This window comes from Vulpes lagopus, chromosome 10, assembly GCF_018345385.1.
Source record: "Vulpes lagopus strain Blue_001 chromosome 10, ASM1834538v1, whole genome shotgun sequence".
NCBI classification, from domain to species: Eukaryota; Metazoa; Chordata; class Mammalia; order Carnivora; family Canidae; genus Vulpes; species Vulpes lagopus.
This window is the reverse complement of record NC_054833.1, coordinates 55,330,091-55,344,367: the sequence shown is the minus strand read 5'-3', so window position 1 is coordinate 55,344,367 and position 14,277 is coordinate 55,330,091. Positions and strand designations below refer to the sequence as shown.

The window sequence follows — 14,277 nt, the reverse complement described above, 5'->3', positions numbered from 1 at the left end:
CAGTGATGACTCAAAGCTAAATTGTGGAAGTTCCTAAAGAGGTACAGTCTTGCTAACACAGACTTTCTTCAGATGGAGGTTAAACAAGCTTGTACTCATATGTCTGTTGCTCAGTGTTGCCAAGAGATGAAAATAAAATAGGAAAGTATCTGTGTCCTCAGAAAAGCATCTCTCCCAGGTTGATTAGAAGTATTTTTTTTCTTTTCTCCTTTGTGATAGTCAATCATCATTTATTTCTACATTTGAACCAGCTGTTGGTTTTCAAGAGGGTCAAAATTTGTTTCTTTTTAGGATAAAATTTGTATTGCCTTTTTCCAGGAAAGAAATAGAAAAATCCTAGAAATAAAATGAGAGATAGTGATTATGTTAGACAAATAAACAATGATTTTACACATGGACTCTTGAAAAAATATACATTTTTACATATGCAGTTCGCTCTCAGATCTAAGGAACAGTCCATGTGTCATTTCTATGGCAGCAAAATGGAGAAACTGGATGGCCATTACCTCCCTCTTGGAAGAGAGCATCAACTTTTTTGCCAATTCTAGGAAACCCATGAGCTATCCCTTTGGGAAAACCTGTATCCATAGACCATGTGTTTTCATCACACCTTGTAAAAAAATTAATAGGAAAATCAGAATGTGTGATTAATATAATAACAATAAATCACACTCAACACTAAGTGTGAAGTCACTGTTCTGAGTGGTTTGCATGTACTGATTCATTCAATCTTTGCTATAAATCTGAGAGATAGGGTCTACCTTTATTTTCATTTTGTAGAAAACCAATGACTGCTTTAAACAGTTATGAGTAGATACATTGCTGGTATGAAAATAATGGGAGCTTTTAACTGGAGGGTCCCAGTTCAACAGGGTTATGGGAGACTGGAACCGAGTAGACCATCCCCAGAGTGACATCAATTCTAAAAATATGATTCAAATTCTGACTCCACTGTCTGCCCTATCTGCCCACTGTGGGGAAGAAATTTCCCTTTGGATGCTTCTGCTTTTTATCTCCCTTTTAAATACCATCCTATAAATCCCTGTCTTCCAAGGACAGGTGTAGTGTGATGATAACAGGTAGGAAACTAGTGGATGCTCGCTCTGGCACCATTCACCAAGGGAGGTTGGAGGTTCCACACAGTTTGAGAATAATTTCATAGATTTTATTTACTTAGAGAGAGAGAGAAAAAGAGAGAGAAAGAGAGAGAAAAGGAGAGAGAAATAGGGAGAGAGAGTATGAGCAGGGGGTGGGGAGAGGCAGAGGGAGAGGAAGAAGCAGATTCATGGCTGAGCAGGGAGCCTGACGATGTGGCACTGGACCCTAGGACCCTGAGATCATGACCTGAGACACCCAGGTGCCGCAAGAATTCCCAAAAATTCAATTGGAATTTTAAAAGGCAACTCTCCTTCCACGGAGTGATCTGACTCTGACTTCCAAGGGTCTGTAGTTACCTCCAATACTCATTGGCAACAAAGAAGTACGTTTTCCTAGTATCATCCTCATGAACAGCAGCGTTGATTTTCTTTACCCTCTGCGGGAAGCCCAAGGAGTAGTGGATGTCCCTGGGATATCCTTGCAGCATCTGCTCCCCGTTAAAGGCCCAATATTTACTACCTGTCAACCAAAGAACCAATAGAAAACTTAGCCTGGGACTCTGGAGGACAGTAGGCAGGCTTCCCTCCGGACTTGCATTCATGAGAGGTGGGTGGAGAGTTTTATTGCCATGTGGAGAGCCCCAGAGCTGGGCACCTCTCCAGAATGGCTCCCTTCCCCAGCTGCGCAGGGAGTGTGTGGGGGTCCATGTGGTGCTGCAGGGGCAGCCAGGCCACACACACAGGTGAGGAGTAGTTCCTCTCACTGGGCAACACCTCTCAGGTCTTGTCTGGCCTGGGTTCTTGTTTGCGGAGCTCCTCCAGCATGTTGATTCATCTTTACATCATGAAGCTATGGTATCTACATAACTTCATGTCACCATCTCACAAAAAGGCAGTTTAAGACATCATGTGTATAGAAATTCCCCTGATTTTCACTGTATATGTGTTAGATCTGTTTCGAGATTCTTGACTTATTTGATCGGCCCAGTTAATTTTCAACCAAAGAACCCGATGAAAAATGTAACTCATAGAAAAGTTGATCAAAAAAACCCAGAAGCTATACCTTAAAAAAAAAAAAGACTTGATCTCTGTTAACATCCCCATAAGCAGTGCCAACTGCATTTAACAGTGATTCCCAGAAGTCGGAGATGACACTGCGTTCTGCTATTTTGTAGGAGGCACTTGTGCATAGGAAGAACCTGATTTAAAAGAAAGGGAAATATCTTGGTTGCAGCAAAGCTGTGGTTGATTTCCAGCATTCCTTCTCCCTGGACACAAGTCTAACACTCACAGAAGGGCTGCATCTGATATTCGGGGTCCTTTACCTACAAGGTAGTTCATCTCACAGAAATCCTCGATGGAAGCAAGCAAGGATAACGGAGGTGTAAGAGACTGCTCCAACCAGACTCTTCCATTTCAGGGGTTTTCAGAGTGTTTCTAAGACCACGGAGACCAAATGGAAGCCTATAGCAAGCCACCAGCCTTGGGAAGGACCAGAGGGCATATGTACGGGGCAAGGGTCCTCCTTGTCAACCCCTTAGCAGACACTGTCCATGCCACATCCCTTGCCCCCACCGTCAAAGTCTCCTGCAGCTTTGGCACACAGTCCCCGTAGACAGCTCTCAGCCACTGAGCTCGCCCGCCTCAGGAGCACACTGAGCCGGGTGTTCCTTCCTGGGCAATAGCCTACATCACCCTAGGCATAGTGTAGACATCTGCTTTGAGCAGTGGTGTTCAGAAAGATCTGATTTGTTCTAACTCACTGATGTTTCTCATCCTAGACATGAGATGTGAAAGGAATTGGAAGACCAATTATTGCTCCACTACTGACAAGTCTCTATTCTTCAAAAAGGAAAATCCTTTCTGCCTAACTCACATATTTGTATGTATGCTAGTGGTAGGGTGGGGGCCGTACGATGCTTTTTACTCCATGAACTTTCTAGTGAATGAATGACTTATCTGTGATACAAATATTTTCATTCCTTTTTAAAAGTAATTTCTACACCCAATGTGGGGCTTAAACTCATGGCTTTGAGATTGAGAGTCACATGTTCTTCCAGCTGAGCCAACGTTTATCTGTGATAAAAACTTTTGTAGAATAAATCATTTAATGCAACTGTGCTATTAATTAAAATTACAAATTAAAAATATATTACTAAAGAAACATATAGAACATTCAACAAAATATCAGAACACCTTAAAAACATAAGTCAGTGTTCATGGTAATTTCTTTTTTTTTTTTTTAACCTGTTTTTAAAGTAGAATAATTCTCCACAAATTTTGGCTATAGCATCAAATGTTAACTTGCTATCACAGGCTTGTGGTACTTGTGGTTGTCTTGGCTGGATGGGATTTTTGGAATGTACTAAAGCATAAATAAAGGTTCTGAAGTCAAGAGAAGTTGGTAATGATGTTAACACAAAAGCACATAGAATGAAGTCTCTTTTTAAAAGGACACAGCTAGTAGCTCTTTATCGGAAACTCACATAGAGACCCTGAATCACTGGTCTAAGGTGCTTTCCTTTGTGCTCACTCACCATAGAGTGCCGGGGGGCATCAATGTCCTTCTGAGACAGTAGGACATCTCCAAAGTAGATGTATCTGGGGAACATCAAGAACCAATGTCATTATCATGCAACAGTCTAAGGGAATGGCCCACTTCATGTGCTGCAACATGATACAAGTTGGAGTCTTAAAAGACTAACAAAACAAGTTTGCAATTACTGGAATACAGTTTTGAGGAGCCCAAGAAGGAAATATAAGTATCAAAACTACAGATGCTTTACTGTTGACTTTGTGCAACTGTGGTATGCTTTTGGTGGTCTGTCTGCATGGGGTGTATATGTGTGTGTCTGTTTAATCAAAGACACGAGAGGGCCTTCATAATTCTAGTTAGGCTAATTAAAGTATGAATCTCTGAGATTGGGCTATATAATTCTTGGATGAAGTCAGCCAACAAAGAAAAATCCCCTTGATCAATAAATATCAGAGCATAAGGTAGAAAGTATTATATTCTGGAGGAATAATAGTATTCTATTAACATTTTATTATTTTTTCCTGCTCATAAATATTATATTATGTCTAGTTGTGCAAATATAGATAATATAGGAAAGTATCAAGAAAAGTTCCTCAAGAACACTTTACCAAAAATAACCATTTTAAAATTTTAGTGTGTAATTATATATTCAACGATATGATTTAAAACATCCTAGCAAAAATAGAGCTACCCTACAACCCAGCAATTGCACTACTGGGTATTTGCCCCAAAGATACTGACGTAGTGAAATTCCAGGTCACCTGCATCCCAATGTTCACAGCAGCAATGTCCACAATAGCCAAACTGTGGAAGGAGCCACAATGTCCTTCAACAGATGAATGGATAAAGAAGATGTGGTCTATATATACAATGGAATATTACTCAGCCATCAGAAAGGACGAATACACTCCATTTGCTTCCACATGGTGAAACTGGAGGGTATTATGCTGAGTGAAGTAAGTCAATTGGAGAAGGACAATCATCATATTGTTTCACTCATATGGGGAATATACGAGATAGTGAAAGGGACTATAAGGAAAAGGAGGGGAACTGAGTAGGAAAAATTAGAGAGGGAGACAAAGCATGAGAGACTCCTAACTCTGGGAAATGAACAAAGGGTTGCAGAAGGGGAGTTGGGTGGGGGGTTGGGGTAACTGGGTGACAGGCACTTGAGGGGGGCACTTGAGGGAATGAGCATGGGGTGTTATAATATATGTTGACAAATTGAATTTAAATCTTAAAAAATGTAAAAATAAATAAACAAGTAAAACATGGTAGCAGCATTTTTAGAGTAACATATTTTGTTGGTAAAAATTACTTGCAGAAATAATATTCCCTTACATTTTTAAATAAATGGACACAAAGGAGTTACCATTACCTTTCTAAACAATTATAGTTTTAATAAAAACTTATGTTTATTAAGGTATTTAAGGCTGATCACAACATTGGCTCATTTTACTAAAGCGTCCTTTCAGATAAAACTTTGACCCATGAAAGGGAAAAATTGGAGGAATTTGTGGACTCACTTCTGAAATCATTGGTACATGTTTTTCCTTATCAAAATGAACATCTCCTCCAATGTCTCTTGGTGGGAAAGCATGAGGGAAATGGTTTCGAAATCCACTGAAGGGGGAGTTGTCTCTGTGATCTGTGACAAACAGCAAGGCAAAGACAAATCGCCATTTCTACGTAGCTTCCCCAGGAGGTGCGAGGACAGTTGCAAGGAGCCCAAAGGCCTTCTTCATCCAAGAGGCCTCCCTTTGGCCCATAAAATCAACAGCCCGTTAGGAACACTCTGTCCTTGGTGCAGCTGAGCAGGTCTGGGAGCAGCGGTGGACATTCAGGTGACGTTTAGGATGGTTTTAGGAGACAGGAAGAGCTTACCTCCCCAGACCAAGGAAATCATTATGTCAGCTTGACCCTCAAAGACCTTGGTGAAGGTCAGGGGAGAGGCGTTGCTCCAGAGCTGAAAGGCTTTCTCTATGGCACTGTCTACCTCTGCTCTTGGCAAATCTGGTGTGTAATTTTCAATCCTTAAAAATCAAAGAACACAGAGACACATGGGACCTCATGGCTCACGGCTCTGATGGGAAATAGCATCTCCATCTGCCACTCAGTCTGCTTACCTGTAGGTCAGATGTGTGTGGTCCCATTGGCTCCCATCAGTGAGGACGTACTGAGCCACATCAGGCACCCCACATCTGGGCTGCTTCATCAGATTCAGGGTGTCCGTGTTGACCTTTCCAGTCACCTTCAGCCCAAAGAACGCCTGCATTTGCTTCAGCTTCTCAGCCACTAAGCCTGTCGTTCCTCTGCCTCACAGATTTGTTGGTTCCAGTCTTCAAGTTGTAGTACTTCTGTAGGTAGTTCTGATAAAGAAAAAGATATTGAAACACAGGATGTGAAATCCTTCTTATTTTTTCCTGAAAATCTTTAGGAATTCACTGTGGTGACAGAGAAATTCTTTTGTCTTGAAAATTTAGTACAAAGGAAAAAAAACCTGTCTGCAAAGGGAGTGATTTCATAGGCTTACTGTTGGCGTGGTGACAAAGTCTAGTTTTGTTGGGCGTCGGTGTGAAGGTAGTCAGGACACTCTCTCTACCTCCATCTTCTTTTTTTTTTTTTTTTTTTATTTATTTTTATTTATTTTTTTTTACCTCCATCTTCTGAAGGAAAGTCTATAGACAGGTAAGTAGATTTTTTTTTTTAATGAAGGGATCTGTTTCAGACAAAGTACTGACCCTAGAATGCATCCCACACTTGCTTGAGCTTCTACTCCTTGACCTTGGAAAAATGAGAATGTAATGCTCCTGTGTTGGTGGCATGTGAAAATCAGCATTAACCTGGACCATCTCCATATCCTGCCCCTGTGTCCCTAAAGTCCGTGGGAAGCTAGGGGACCCTATGTCCCAGAGCAGCAGCAGCAGCAGAAGGCTGGACATGCTGAGCTTCATTTTTCTTCTCTGCCCAGGGCATCCTGCGGCTCCCTCCTTCTTGCTGCTCCAGGGTTTCGGCTGTAGTCTTTATGTAGGGTCCTTGCAGCCCCAGAAAAACAAAGGCTATCTGATTCACCTCTGACAAGAGGACTCACATCCTCTTTATTTGCAACATGTGGCCTCAACTTTCAAAAACTGTAATATAAGGTAGATTAATCTTTAATCTTTTTGTCTTCGCAATCTTATGATTGTGATCAAACAGGACATCAACAAAGAGATACACCTCATCCTTCACAATTGTCTTCTATTAATTCTGTGATATCTTAAGAAAGACCCTTACTATTTACACTATAATGTACAACTTACAGAGCAGTCCATGGACTTTTATTTTTTTAAGATTTTATTTATTTATTTATTTGTTTGTTTATTTATTTATTTATTTAAGAGAGAGAGAGAGAGAGAGAGAAAATAAGCAGGGCAGAGGGGAAGAGAGAGATGCAGACTCCGCCCTGAGCAGGGAGCCCGATGTGGGGCTAGATCCAAAGACCCTGAAATCATGACCTGAGCTGAACCCAAAAGTCAGATGCTCAACCAACTGGGCCACCTAGGCACCTCTCCTTCTGCCTTTAAGCTTCTTGATATAATTTGTTTTTATAGCAATCATGCACTGCCTAAATCACAAATCAGCTTGAAGTGACATTGTTGATGAGAAAGCTGATTACATAGGGTGGATGTTAGCATCTCTCGATTTCAATCCCACTTTGCCTGTTCCTGGGCCACAGATGGACAGCTGTGAGGAGGTCCCAGGTAGAGCCGTGTCTGCAAGTCCCTTGGCTGAGTTCCCCTTTCTGCCATCAACTGCTCCTGGGGACGGAGCAGGTTTGGGGCATGTGTGGGACTGGACGATGATTACTTACTCTTTCCCATCCTATTTCTCCATTCCGCAGATGAGCGCATAGTACCTTCTAAGCCTCAGCCACCAAGCGGGCGAAGGAGAGGTGGGTCAGCAGAGTTTGATGCTGTGGAGATTGGTACAAAGTGCCTCGGTTTTGGAGAAGATGGAGACACTGATCTCCCTGGGGGCGCCGGGTGAGCGGGCAGGCAAGGTGTCCCTGTGTTTCCTGACCTTCCTTAACCTTCATTCCTCCTCCTGGATGTTTGCCAGATCTCCATACCCCACATTGAACTTGTTTGTCTTCTTTTTAGAATGCAATCCTTTAAAAATGCAACCTGCTTCTAATCATTGATGTCAATGGAAACATGATTAGCATCTCTGTACTAGGCAGGGACGTGGGCCTCAGGGCTCTAGCCCAATGGCTTCTCCCTTGTCTCAGACGCACAACCTTCCCTGAGACCATGACTTGGACGGGCAAAGTGGACGGGATATTCATGCTGGGTTCTTCGCTCCTCCCTCTTTGGCAGGTGTCTCTCTACTTTCCTTCCAAGGCAATTTGATTTCACAGAGTTCCGTGGGCTTTATAAATCTCTACTCTCCAAGCAGTGACCCTGACATTATGGTGGGCCCCATTGATTTCGGGCCCTGCCCCGGCCAGTGATGGCGGGAACCTCGCCAAGTCTGTTTAAAGGGAAACTAACTACACCCTTGATACCTCTCAGTGTCTCATCACGCTGCTCTGCACTCGGCAGCGATCCTGCCAAGCTGGTCTCCCCTTAACTTTGACGCTTCCTCGTAGCACTTTCCATCAATTGACCCCTGACTACACGCCCACCTTCCCATGCTGTGTTGGAACAGAATCTGATGTTCCTGTTTGAACCACTGTCCAGCTCTGGTTTTTCTGAATGGGGAGTGGTGCCATCCAGTGGTTCTTGCACGTCCCATGGTCCCCTGGACCACCCATGCACACTCACCTGAGATCAGAAGCCTCTGCCCCGCTCCGGGGCAACCACACAAGGACAGGGATGTCCAAACTGCCAACCCCACAGAAGATTCCATGGCTGCCATTTCACCTGCCCCGCCACTTCCTCCTCTAGTCAGTGATCTCCAGGTCTGCCACCGGACTCATCAATCTTTTCAAAGGACTTTCTTCTCTTTCTTCCCTGCCACATTCCTGTCCCCTTGAATCCTAAAAGAAACTCTCTGGAATCACACTTCCTCTTCACACTACTGCTCTGTCTTTCTTCCCTTCATCACATCTATTTTTCCCCCAAGGAGAGTTTATAGTCACTCCTGCCATGGCCACGGCTGATGGTAAAGATGTGATCCATAAGGCTAACCACATGGGGGACACATGAAAGGGATGCTTGTTTCAGGCTCAATTTGCAAAAATACTTGACTATATGATTAGATTCTGTTTTTTTCACTCTTATTTTACTTTGGGGAGAATAATTACTTAAAATATCTTAGAGCAGGCATGGATGTTGAGGGGATGCTTCAAGTGAAATGCCCTTACTTCAGGATTAGTATGCCCCACCAAGGTCAGTTCCTTTCAGCCTGGACTCCACACTTCATTTGTTTGCATGCCAGGAATGGCTCCTCTTTGGTGTAATTTATGAAATAATCAGTAAGATGTTCTGGGTTATGGCACCAGTTACAGAGAGTGCAGCCCTCACATGAACCAAACTTCTCTCTTAAGTATGCTCTTCCCAAAGGAGTTTGAACCTAAATGCTGTGGTGTGGCCGAGCCAGGATGAGTGAGGACCTGACTCCCTTCACCCCCCACCCCTGCATGGGGCTCTGATCTTACTCATGCTGCAATCCAGACTATGACTTGCTTGCTTGTGTGTCTCTAATGTGTGTTGATTTCCTGCCTTCAGATCCTTTATCTGTGAATCAGGTTTAGATTATGAAACAAATTATGTTCTGTTTTGCTGAACATGCCTCTGCTTTGGATGAAGAGGAATTTTCACATGATACAAAACCTACACAGTTCCTATGCATTGCATTTTTATTTTTCTAGGTTCCTCATGCCTTGGTCCTAGTTTATTTCAAGGCCAAATAGTTTGACCTGTGGCTTTTCTTTAATTAGTTAACTCTTGGTCAAATGTGCACCAGAGGAAAAGAACAGTATTTGACATGTAGGGCTTCACCCGTTTCACAGAATGAGCTTAAATTTGTCTTTGCAACAACCCTATAGAGCATTTAGGGCAGATAGTATTAGTCTTATTTGATATAAGGGAACTAGCTCCCCACAGGAATTAGGAGATGTGCCTGAGATTGTGCAGCCACCACGTCGTGGGGGACAGTCTGGGGCTCAGGTCTCTGGGCCCCAAAATAGAAAACCAAGCTTTAAGTACACACCAGAGAACATCCAACATCTTGGCTTTTGAATGAGTTGTGGAGGAAACATAGATGGATAGATAGATAGAAGATAGGTCATTATTGAATATGATTTTATCAGTTTTGATACCCATCAGTGGGACTTGGCTGGTTGATCTCTCAACCAGAGAGATGGGTTCCTTTACTGGAGAATAGGGAAAATCAGAATAATATTTCCCAGAAATGTTTTGGGGGTAATTAAGTGGAATCATGTGTTTGTATCAATGCTTGTCACATTGAAATACGTTGCTCAATGAATGCTGATTCTTTCTAGAACTGAAAGAGATCTGCTAGAAAATAGCTTAATGAAATGCTGTCACATGACAGGGGGGAAAACAGATCCAGAAATGCTCAGTTGTTTTCTTGAAAGAAAATGGCTGGGAAGTGATTGAGGGATGGATGAGATCATTCAAAGTAGATTTCAACTTCTTAAAAGAAATGTGACTCCTGTTTCTTCAGTGAGACAAAACAAAAAGTATTTTTAGCTGAATCCACATCATAAACTACGTTTTGAATTATCTCCTCTAAAAATTTGGGAGCCTTGCCCAAGAAACAGCCATGTGGTCAGATGTTCCTGCATCATGATCAGCACCACCATAAGTTGAATACAGTTCTAAGAATAATTGCTAAAATGGGGGGTTTAGCAATTGAGTGCTGAGTGGTTGGCTCAGCAGTTAAGCATCTGCCTTTGGCTCAGGGTGTGATCCTAGGGTCCTGTGATTGAGTCCCATATTGGACTCCCTGCAGGGAGCCTGTTTCTCCCTCTACTTAATGTCTCTTCTTCTCTCTGGGTCTCTCATGAATAAATAAATAAAATCTCTTAAAAAATGGCTAAAATGGCACATTTCCAAGAGAGATAAACTGTGGCCCAAGTCACATATCTTGCATAATCAAACTTGTGGTTTTGCTAATGGCAGTGCAATTCCACCCCTTTAATCTTATTAGGAATGCTTTCTGATACATTTATGAATCAGCTTCAGATATCAACTGATCTATCACTTAGCAAGTCCATGCTCCAGGGAGGACTCTCCCCCAAATAGCTGTGTTTCCTACTGACTTTTCAGGAACAAAGGTTCTATAAATCCGTCAGTACCTTTGTGGCAGGTAAACAAATGACCTTCGCTTTTTAAGATGCCTGCCCCTCCACCCCAGCCTTGGGGAGATCGGGTCTATGTCCCCAGGCTCAGTAATCACCTGAGCACAACCTCATAAGCACCTGAGCAAGGACAGTAGATCTGTAAATAGTCAATACACAGAACCATGAGGGATTGTTTTTTTCAAGCCCCTATGTTTTAGAGTGGCTTTTTGTTCTATAGCAATAAACAACCAGAAAATCTCCCTTGATTACATCTTTTGGAGGCCTTGTCATTCCTTCCCCTGCACACATACTAAAATCATGTGCGTGTACCAGGTTACTGAAGAAATGGAACAGGCACAGAGCAGAGGGTACTTTGGTGTGCTTCCTAGCTAAGTACCTTCTTTTCCAATTTACGTTTTGCTTGCTTAAAAATGGATTTGATGCTGTGATTGAATGATAATTGAAGTAATAAATGAATGAATGTGGTAAATGAATCATGAAAAATGTAAGGTCAGGTGTGATATGAACTTTGTGGAGATTTTCATTAAATTGTTTCATATATTGAACAAAATTTCATGCTCTTCATTATAAGTTGACAGATTGAAGGCTTCAAAATGTTATCTCCAAAACAGACATCAAAAGGACCTATTCTTTTCTTGAGTCTAACCAGGTGTCTTCGGATTCCCAACCAGGATGTGCCTGTAATGGCCGTGTGCCATCGCTCACACCATTCCCTTCCTGGGGATGCCCTCCCTCTCCAGACCTGTGGCTTGACAATTCCCACTCTCTACTCTAGGGTCCAACATTCTTTCCTCCTCAGGATTACCAACTCATTTTTGCATTCACTCAGCAGTCATTTACTGACCACCTGCTTTATGCCAATCATTGTGTCTTTGAGTAGGTGAGAGTGGCAGATAACGCTAGAGGGTTGCAGCCTGATATGGGATGAATTTGAGGCAGAAATGAGAGTGGAGTGTGAGAAGTATATTGGAAACCCTAGGGCATGATGTACAACACATCTGGGAGCCCAGAGGCACGTTCCAGAGAATTAGTTCCTAAACTGGGTCCTGAAGTGCAAGGAGGCAGCTGGAGAGCACGGGGGAGAGCCTTTGTGGTTTGTTTAAGCTTCTGCTTATGTTTTTAATCAAGTCCATGAAACTGAACTAGGAGAGGGTTCAGTGTCAGTAAGTAGTACTGAGTGTACTGCTATACTCAGTAGTAGTGCTGAGTATTTGCTCAGCACCGGGTAATAGAGTACCATGAAGATGTGGCAGAAAGCGAGAGGTAGCTTCTCCATCTGTTCTTCCAGGTCTCCCCAGCCTGCTCTGCTGCAGTTGCTGGGAGCCCACCATCTCTGTCAGATTAGCCACCTGGGGGTTAACAATCAGGGTGCTGGGGACTCAGTGGTAACCATTCAGTCACGTGCACCAGCCATTTCCACAGCTGACTGTCAGGAGTCTGCGTGCTGGCTGCACCCAGACAGTGCTTCTGGCAGGAGACACCCCAGAGATTCCCGTCTCTCTGCTGCCTGTCTTGACTGGTACAGGTCAGTGTACTCAGTGTTGCTCCTGCTGGCCCAAGAGTGCTGGTCATTATCCTGTCATAAGTACAGAAAGGGAGAAACATCTGGAAGCTCTCCTTGCAGTTTCACAGCAATCTGGGTCTAGCAAAGCATGTAAGGTAAAAATTGGGCCCTTGTAAAATCTTGGTCATTTCGTTTCCCTTGTAATTCCTTTTACTCTATTTTACAAATATATTGGTCTGTCATCTATTGAAAATTTAAGACACTGAGTGAAATAAGTCAATTGGAAAAGAATAAACATTATATGGTCTCATTCATTTGGGGAATATAAAAATTAGTGAAAAGGAATAAAGGGAAAGGAGAGAAAATGAGTGAAAACATCAGTGAGGGTGACAAAACATGAGAGACATTTCCCTAACTCTGGGAAATGAAAAAGGGGTGGTGGAAGGGGAAGTGGGCGGGGGGTTGGGGTGACTGGGTGATGGGCACTGAGGGGGGCACTTGGCGGGATGAGCGTTGGGTGTTATGCTATATGTTGGCAAATTGAACTCCAATAAAAAAAATTAAAGACACTGATTCTTTACTGCAGGTGGTGTGAGAAGCCCTGCTTTGGGGCACAAGGTCTAGACATTTCCCCAACCTCTCCTTTCCCTCCTCCTGGGCCACTCCCTCCAGAGGCCTCCTCAATTCTTGCTCTTGGATTTTTCACTTATGTGGTTGTCTCCCTTGGTGGCTTCCACTGACTTCAGTCTTGGATGTTGGGATGGAGCCCCTTCTTGATGATCCCACAGCTTTATGAGCTACCTCCACTATGGCCGCAGCACTTGGTCCCAAGTCAGCCAGACTACTCGCTTCTTTGTCCCCCTGGAGATTGTAAATGTTGGCAGAACAGAGCCTAGTCCTTTCCCCTAGTCTTGCTCTGTGCGACCTCCCGCATCTCTGTTATGTGAGGAGGTTACCCAGGGAGCACAGGAGTGAGAAGGTAGAACCGCCATCCAGCCTCCAGCAGCAGCGGACCGCTCACTCCTCCCTCCACGAGCAGAGCAATCAGGCCTGGTTTCCTTGGGGGATCGTTCACCATGTTAGTACATGTTGCTGATTTCAAAATTACCACAAACTTAGTAGATTAATACATGATTTGTTTTAGTTTATTATTTTAGTTTTCGTGGCACGAGAATCTGGCTATGGCTTATGGGGTTCTTGCATAAAATCCTAAGGCTCTGGCTGGGCTGCAGTCTCATCTGGAGATGGGGGAAAATCTACTTCCAAGCTCACTCAGGTTGTATTCACTTAATTTCTTCCATCTCATTCCCACCATCATATGGCTATTTATTGACAGTTCCAAACTGTTTGCAACCTCAGCAGTCCTGTCCCCCCAAAGCTGGAATCATTCAATCCTTTCCTCTAGGTGAAGGCACACTTCTTACAATTGCCTGAACCAAAATTGACCAGAGGTAGGAATCACTAAAACATCCACTTTACCTCCACTGGGAATCTGCACCAACTGATCCCAAGCTGGTCTTGTCCTGATGTGGGGTCCAAATCTATCTCCTGCTTGGATTTCCTAGTATTGCTTACCTTGATTGTGCTGCTCAGTATTCCTCCCACCTGCTGAGATCTCCACTGACCCATCCTCAAACCTCATTTGCTTGTCTACATTATGACCAGGCACAGCTTTATACCCCTTTGGATGTGTGTTTTGTCCCCCGGGTTCAATATCCTCATCAGCATCTGCATCTGAAACACTTTCTTGCTCTAAGAAATTGGCTACACTTATATTGATTCCAAGATTTACCAAATCCCTATCAGAAGTTAATTTTGTGTAGGAGGA

General features: G+C 43.2%; 1 pseudogene; it reads right to left on the bottom strand.

Moving 5' to 3' along the window:
• Positions 1-226: 226 nt before the first annotated feature.
• On the bottom strand, positions 227-6,575 carry LOC121500905 (annotated as a pseudogene).
• Between the last annotated feature and the right edge of the window lie 7,702 nt (positions 6,576-14,277).